At 29.7% G+C, this 8,099-nt stretch overlaps 1 long non-coding RNA gene across 1 annotated transcript in view; it reads left to right on the top strand.

Annotated features, from left to right (window-relative positions):
• LOC149137289 (uncharacterized) overlaps positions 1 to 5,240 on the top strand; it is a 5,857-nt gene extending 617 nt beyond the window's left edge. Inside the window, exons 1-2 of the long non-coding RNA XR_016240822.1 lie at positions 1 to 581; positions 4,300 to 5,240. The exon at positions 1 to 581 is cut by the window's left edge and continues 617 nt beyond it. This is a non-coding gene — a long non-coding RNA (uncharacterized LOC149137289). The remainder of the gene's footprint in view (positions 582 to 4,299) is intronic.
• The last annotated feature ends 2,859 nt before the right edge of the window (positions 5,241 to 8,099 follow it).

The raw sequence follows: 8,099 nt of genomic DNA, 5'->3' as shown, positions 1-8,099 counted from the left end.
ACTGTTATATAAAAATTATTATATGTACACTTGTATGTACATAATCAGCTGTAAGATTAAAAATCTAGATATTTAAGTTTTAAAGATATTTTCCAGAAAAAGGTCTTTTTAGTCTCAGTAACTAAATTTTTTTTTTTTTTTTGTTCTTTATTAAAATCATGGTTTGACTATCCTCAAAAATAAGAAAATATCTTTAGATGTTTTGACAGACACTGAAATACTTCAAGTAACTGACTGAAAAACAAAACAAATTATATGTCTCTTAAACATAGTAGAAATAACTTTGTATATAATTCAATCTCCTGTTTTGTGAATAGATTATTAGTAGCTTACATATTTCTAGATTAAAAAACAAAACAACATTGACTGTGAATTATATAGTTTTCCAAGTGGGTGAATCATAAATTCTTAACTACTATCATCATCATTTAGCATCCGTTGTCCATCTGTTATACATATATAAACACACACACATAGTTGCCCCATAGAATCAATTACTTTCCATCTAAATGTATATAGAATCCCTAGCACAGAGTTCATTTTCAGTACAGCCAATTGAGCATTCCAGCTAATGTTGTGTTGTAAGTTGACATTTCTCATTCAGCATAACTTTGCCATTGCTTATAAATTCTTGTTGATAACATCACTTGCAGCTCTTTCTATAACTTCTAATAAACTACTGCTTATGCCTCAATATTCAGCTTAATTTTACCATTGCTTACAAATTCTTGCTAACAGCATTGCCAGCAGCTATTTCTAATAAATTACTTCATATGCCTCAATTTTTAAGAGCTTTTTCCTATTATTATTCCTAATTTTACCCTGCATGAATGTATATATACTTTAAATACTTATGCTTAAAATGCTTTAAAGAAAATGTTTGCTTGTCTTTTAACTTCATTTATACAGGTGTATTTTTATAATGTGAATTGATATTAATTTCTGCTTTATTTCTTTGCTTAGGCATGTTGCATTTTGTTTTAAGATTACTAATGCTGACTTGTCCTTAAAAGGAAAACAAAAAGATGCACATTTATCATTCTTTTCTTTGCTGTCTTTTAGTTTTATGATTTCATCAGTCTTGTAACATTTACTTCAGAAATGTTTGTTTTATATTAATAGGGATAATTCCAGTAATTTTGTAAGCTTTTGATCAGTTTTGAAATGTTTAGTAATAAATTTGTTACTATTTGAATAATCTGGAATTGTAACTTACCTTTCAGTTTATTTATATTATAATTTAAGTGAATGTGTCTGATGCTAGATTGACATTAAATATTTTTATTATTGTTTCTTCATACTTAGCTATGCTGCATGCATCTCTTATCTAATTCAAAAGTGATAACAACAAATTACCCATTCTTTAAAGATATATTTATATCTTGTAGTTAGTCTATCGCTAGAGCTTCTTATTTCTCATCATTGTGAAGTTGTGATGATAGCTGTGAGGAAGTTTGATTAGGATAAGAGTGAAAAGGAATATGCTACTAAGCAGATATTATTAGTGATTTCTTTACAGAACATCATTGCTAAATAACTTCAGTGGTATATATATATATATATATATATATATATATATAAATATATAGTTTTAGGGAAAAGAACCAAGGTTCATGAACTCATCGATGAAAATCCACTGTCACATATAGAAAAATTAATAAGTAAAAGCACAATAAATAAGTATAATATAATACAAAGTAAATATCATAAGATAAAGATAATAAAATGACTACACGTGTTTCATAACCAATTTTCAAATAGAAAGAAAATTTAAACCGATTAAAACTATCGAAAATCAATTCTATTCAAAAATATAGCTAATCTTCAGGTCAAAATACAACAATAATAATAATAAAAGAATGTATATATCAACCAACAATAAATAACAAATGAATGTATATAAAATACTTATTATATAAAGATAGAAAAATATTATTAAAAATATAAAGATAATAAACATTCCATAATCAACCCTACGTCCATTATAATATAAGCTAACAGGTATATTATATGCAAAACCAATTAACAAATTTTTTCATTTAAAATACAATTTGAATGAAGTTTAAGGTTAAAATAATAAAGATAGAATTAGCACATATTTAAACGATGCAATAGTTTAAGCTAGACTATTTTAGACTAAAAACGTTTATTTAAAAGAAGTCTAGTGCTTTTACTTATTACTTTTTCTATATGTGACAGTGGATTTTCATCGATGAGTTCATGAACCTCGGTTCTTTTCCCTAAAACTATATATTTATATATATTTAAACTTAATTTAATTTTAATTTTTAATAAATTGATTTTAATTGAGTTTTTACCTGTAATTTTGGATTTTTTCCCTAATATTATTATATATATATATATATATATATATATATATATATATATATATATATATATATGTATAAATGCATGTGCACGTCTTTTGCTAATACCCCAGTATTAAACCAGCAATATGCTCACTGTTTAAATCTCCAAAATTTTTTTTAGATTATATTAAACAACTTGGATTTTACAAATCTAGGAGACATAAAGATTATACAGATTCTTGTACCACTCAGGTCCCATTAAACAATTATGTAACACTTTATAGCTACATACAATTAATAGCCATAGTTTTGATTTCTCATTTGAGAACACCTTCAGTTTTGTGATGCTATATTTTATTTTCTTGCTGAAATTTTGAGATTAGCATGAATGTCACAAATTCCAATTTTCTCTATCACCTAAAACTCTGAAGCATTGTGTTAATGTAAAGAAATTTACATCTTATACAGAAATTGCCTTCTTCATTGATGTAATTCCATCAGATTCTCACAAGAAATGAAGAAAGCAATTCATTTCTACAGATTTTTACTTTCTCTGGTCTGTTAGAATTCATGAAAAACTTGTCTAGATTCTTCACTTAATATGAATTACTATAGATCTTTTCAAATTCCTCTTATTCATAGCTATATCTTCAATACAAGCATGGTCTTTGCTTTTAGTTTTCCTGTTTACTCAGGCTTACTGATAAATCTAGAAAATAAAAAGTTTTCATTAAAATCCACCACATCAAAATGTGCTAAACTTACAAACACTGTTTTAAGAAAATGTATTAAACTGAACCATATAGTTCAAGTTAGTGATATACAAAATTTTTTTCTAAAACAATAAAAGATTTTAAAATCCAACTCATTATGTAAGCAAAACTTGTTTATTATTCTTCTTATTTTATATATCCATTGTCTGGAAATCTTTCATGACACACCTGCGACTTCTTCAGTGATTCTCCATCCCATGTATCTCCTCCAGTTTTAATGTTGCAATGCAATTATGATGTATGTGTTGTTGACTGTGAAACAGTTACTAGCTAAAGTGCTGATTTATCAGTGTAGTGAGTCAAAACCACTAGTGACAAGAAGGCCTAGTGCTAATGGAATTTGAGGTTTTGATTTCTGAGGTCATTAATTACCTTTTCTATCAAAATTGGACAAAAAGACCTAATCTGCCTACTAAGAGCTATTATAATATACATGCATCCAATAGCATTTCCATTGATAAAATATACAAGGTAGATTTCTTAAAATTAGTTTAGATTTGCTGTTATTTATTTATTGCTTTAGGATGGACAGGTTTTAGATTATATACTCAGATATATTCTTGACTGGTGGAAATCTCTGGGTATAAGTAATCCTAATTAAAATTATTCATTTGCAAATGTTTGAATCTTTCGTTATTTTTTAAACCTTAGAGCGATTGTAAAAAATAGTAAAGACACCCTTTTGAATGATTTTTCTTTTTCTTTTTTTTTTACTTTTTTTGCTTAAAGCTTTATATTTGCTGCTTTATTTTATTTGTTTGTTTTTATTATTAAAACTGCATGTCATTTAAGTGTATGTGTATATTTCATTTTATCTCATTCCTCTTACTGTTTTAAATGTTGTATTGCTAAAATCTCTTATCTTTTAGTAAATAACTTTATAATAAATCTTGTAATTCTATAAATTGATCAACAAAAAATTGAGATTAGCTGAAATGACAATTAAGAGAATGCAAATGGAATCTCAAAGTTAAAAGGAAAGATGTCAACAGGCTATGCTTTATTCTTTGAATAATTGATAATTTTTTTTGGATACTTAAAAATCACAATGATAATAATAATAATCTTAATAATGATGATGATGATGATAATCTCAAGATTTCTGACATGTTTTTATACATCAAAAAGAGGGGAAAATGTGTGTGTGCATGATGAATTTATCTAACTGTATTATCATTACATTAACTTCCTTTCTCATTTTATTTTTCTCAACACAGGGAGCAATTGTGCAACGCATTATTGGATCACTGGAGTTTTAAAATGCTTGATATCAAGACAGTGCAGTCTTTTGTGACACTAAAAGTCATGAAGTTTTCAAAGTTTCCAAATACATACCCAAAGAGATATTTTCGTTTATTTTTAGAATATAGTGAGACTTACATTTTCTTTTATCAACACCTCTTCCCAAGACGTTTAATACCATTTGGAATGTTGTACAAACATTTATTAAGGGGTTTTAAAACTGAACTATTAATAAAATTTAACCTTAATATTCGAATAATTTCAAAAATTAGAAATCCAAAACAATGAAGAGCTTGAAGCAGTTTTAGATACTTTTCATTGATAACTAAGCTTTCAGTTTTTGAATTATTGAATTGTTTGCAATTTTTAATTAGCTTACTCAAGTTTCAATACATTCTCATCAAATTAATTTTAGTAATTTGAATCAATAAATCACAGATTTTCGGGGTTTTTTTAGAAAACAAGTAATATTGGTTAATATCAGCTTTATTAAAGAACTTCAGAACAAGTTACTGTAAGGAATATTTTTATACCACAATGTGAATCACTTGCAGAGATTTTGGCAAGCATAAAATCATTTTAATTTTTGTACATGTCTAATATCTTACAATTGGGTTTGAAGTTGTTTGGCAAGTTATTGAAGATGTCAATATTACTATCAACATAAACGTCTTAGATAACCTGATATTTTTCAACAATAAAAAGAGCTTTATGTAGTTGTAGCTTATCAACAAACCTGGATGAAGTAATTTTTTTGTTATCTGTCTACACACCTATAAATGTCTAATAGATCTTGTAAATAATTAATCACTATTACCTATACTTAGCTGAAGACTCAGAAAGCCTTTCTGTAAATAAAACTAGTATGGTTAATTATTTCTATTTGTGCATCATTAAAATTGAGTTTGTGTCTGTCTATTGTTGTCTTTCTTAATTTCTTTCATGGAAAAGCAATACAATTTTTTTTTTCTAATTTGATTTGGTGCATCTTGGAATTTAGCTCTTGTAATCTTTTGCCATTTTGTCAATAAAAAAAGAATCAAGTTTAATTTCAAATGTGAAGACTGGAACAAAAGAAGTATTAAATAGCAACTAAAGTATGACACCATATGGTACCTGCCTTCTTTGATTGGACTTTGTGGTTGTCCAAGGCACAATATTAGTTCCAGGATATGTTTATTACTTGAATCTAACAGAGTGAAGAGCCTCTGGTGGATGAGATTCCCATTCACTTTTAAGAATGCAACATGACTTGACAGTATGGATATGAACTTCCCAGACAATGCCATTCTCTTTCAATTTGAATGTTTCTTGTTGGATGATAATGTGTGATAAGATGCCACACCTTGACTAGTTAGATAAATTTTCATGAGATGAAGTTTAAGCATCTGATGACAGTTGTGGATGTCATATTTCAGAGAATAGCAATGAGGAATATTCATGAACAGCAGTAAAAATGTTCTTATATGAGATCAAAGAGGAACTTTAAAGTCAATACTCAATCTTACCATTAGTTATGTGTAGCTTTCATTTGGGTGTGGTCACTTGTGAAATACTGGTATGGTCTCTACACAAGTACAGCATGCTCAATAGACGGACTAGATGTCCTCAGTATTGAAAGGTTGAACAAAGTGCTGGTGCCACATCAAAAGTACCCAGTCAACACTGTAAAGTGGTTGGCATCAGGAAGAGCATTCAGCCATAAAAACCGTGCTAAAATAGATAGTGGAGCTTGGTGCAGTCCTCTGGCTAGCCAGCTCCTATGAACTCATCCAACCCATGCCAGTCTAGAAAATGGATGTTAAATGATGAAGAAGCAGATTATTCTCAACATAATTAATTTTTTGTACATATCATTTTAACATCCACCTTTCCATTGGTTGGTTGGAGTTTATTGAAGCAGGTTTTCTACAGCCAGAGGCTCTTCCTACTGCTAATCTACACCTGTTTTCCATCAATGTCCTTGGCCAATGTCCTTTTCTCCTTGGCCAAACATGTTTTTGAAGAATATTGGAAATAGATTACAGTTTGTATAACTGACGCTCATTTTACAACTATCACACTATGTAAAGACAAGGAGACACAAACATACACACACACATATGTATGTACCAGTGGCATGCTGTGACTTCCGGAGTTGGGCATGCAATGATTTCCCCCCCCCCCCCCTGGCAATTTTTCAGTAAAAAAATTTTCGTATTCCTACAATTTATATATGGGAGATTCTGAATATGCAATCACCCCCGTATGTCCTAGAATAAGCAGGGAATAAAAAATGGCTCTGTAGAGATGAGCCTGAAATAAGTGTATTGATTGTATTTTTCTCTCTTCGAAACGTCAGTACTTTCTCATCCTCCCTCTCCCTTAAAAAGTCTAAAAATCATAAGTGAAATGTAATGAAGATGAAATTGGATTCTGTTAATATTTTTGCATATTCGGAATCTCTGTTAAAGGTAGGAATCCGAAAAAAATTTTTCACAAAATTCGTTTTTCAAAGGGGTGCGATTCTGCATTAGCCCCTATACCTATTGGTTGAGCCGAATCAATTTGAAATGATTTAATTAAGTGAATACATTTAGTTACATTATATGGCCATGCTTTAAGATCGTTACGCTCTAGAAGACAAGTCAGGTGCTTTATCATGCTACTTGTCAATTCCGGGAAAATTATTGATACTCAAGCAGACTGTTCTGAGACTTACTGAACTTCGTATATTAAAAGACTACGTCTCACGCACACACATTGACAATACACGCATATACATGAATACACACAATGAAAGACAGTGAAAATTCAACATTTTAAAAAGCCTCCAAAACTGCTGTGGCAGTCAACATCTCTGAGATTGAAACAAGACAATTACGGCTGTAAATAGACTACACCCAGCAGCACAGAAAGGAAAACCTATGTAGGTTAGGTTTGACGAAGAAGTTGAACCATTTCTCCTGCCAAACAATACTGATGTAAGATGGTCAAAATTTACATTATAACAAACACTAATCAAGGTCAAACTAAAGCGTTTGACCCGGTGGGAAATAAAAAAAATAAAATATTCAAATACGTGTAAAATAACTTGCTGCGAACGAATATGAAGAAAAAATGCGCGCTCGCGAACGGAGGGGGGAGAGGCCTCGGAACATTCACATCATCACACAGTCAGACACAAACACACACAAAGAGAAATGGTTGTTTCACTGCAACATTTAAATCTCATTTCATTGTCAATATTTTCGTTGCTTTGAAACCGAGACTTATTCACTGACAAAAGAGATGCAACACGAGTTTTTGTCCGGGGTTTGCCATGGTTTGAAAGAATGAAAATATTTAGACACAAACGAAATTGAAATTTTGTAGTGAAAGTAAGGCTTTTGTTGTTCTGGAATTGCTTACAAACATCTTACACTCTGCAAATTTTCTTAAATATTCAACATTACCCTGCCCCTATTTACAAAATTTGCCGAAACGATAATTCCTGGAGGCCTAAAAAAATAACAACATCAATCAATCGTTGCAGAATAGATCTGTTTCGTCTAACTTTCTCATTATGATGTTGTATGCTTTGATTATTACATGCATCTAATTGTAAGTTTATGCGAACATTCCCGAATATTTTAAGATCTATCAAAGATTTTATATGCTTTGAGAACGCTCGTGCTTTAGCATAGCCATATGTAAATTATTTAAATCATCATAGCCTTTATCATTCCAAACATTCTTTACTAAGCAAAAAAGTAAACAAGGCCAACAGAATAATTTATTAAGTGTAGCACTTCCA

This window comes from Octopus bimaculoides, chromosome 2, assembly GCF_046866305.1.
Source record: "Octopus bimaculoides isolate indiv1 chromosome 2, ASM4686630v1, whole genome shotgun sequence".
Taxonomy (NCBI): Eukaryota; Metazoa; Mollusca; class Cephalopoda; order Octopoda; family Octopodidae; genus Octopus; species Octopus bimaculoides.
Note: the sequence above shows the minus strand (reverse complement) of the source record. Positions and strands in the feature narration are given on the sequence as shown.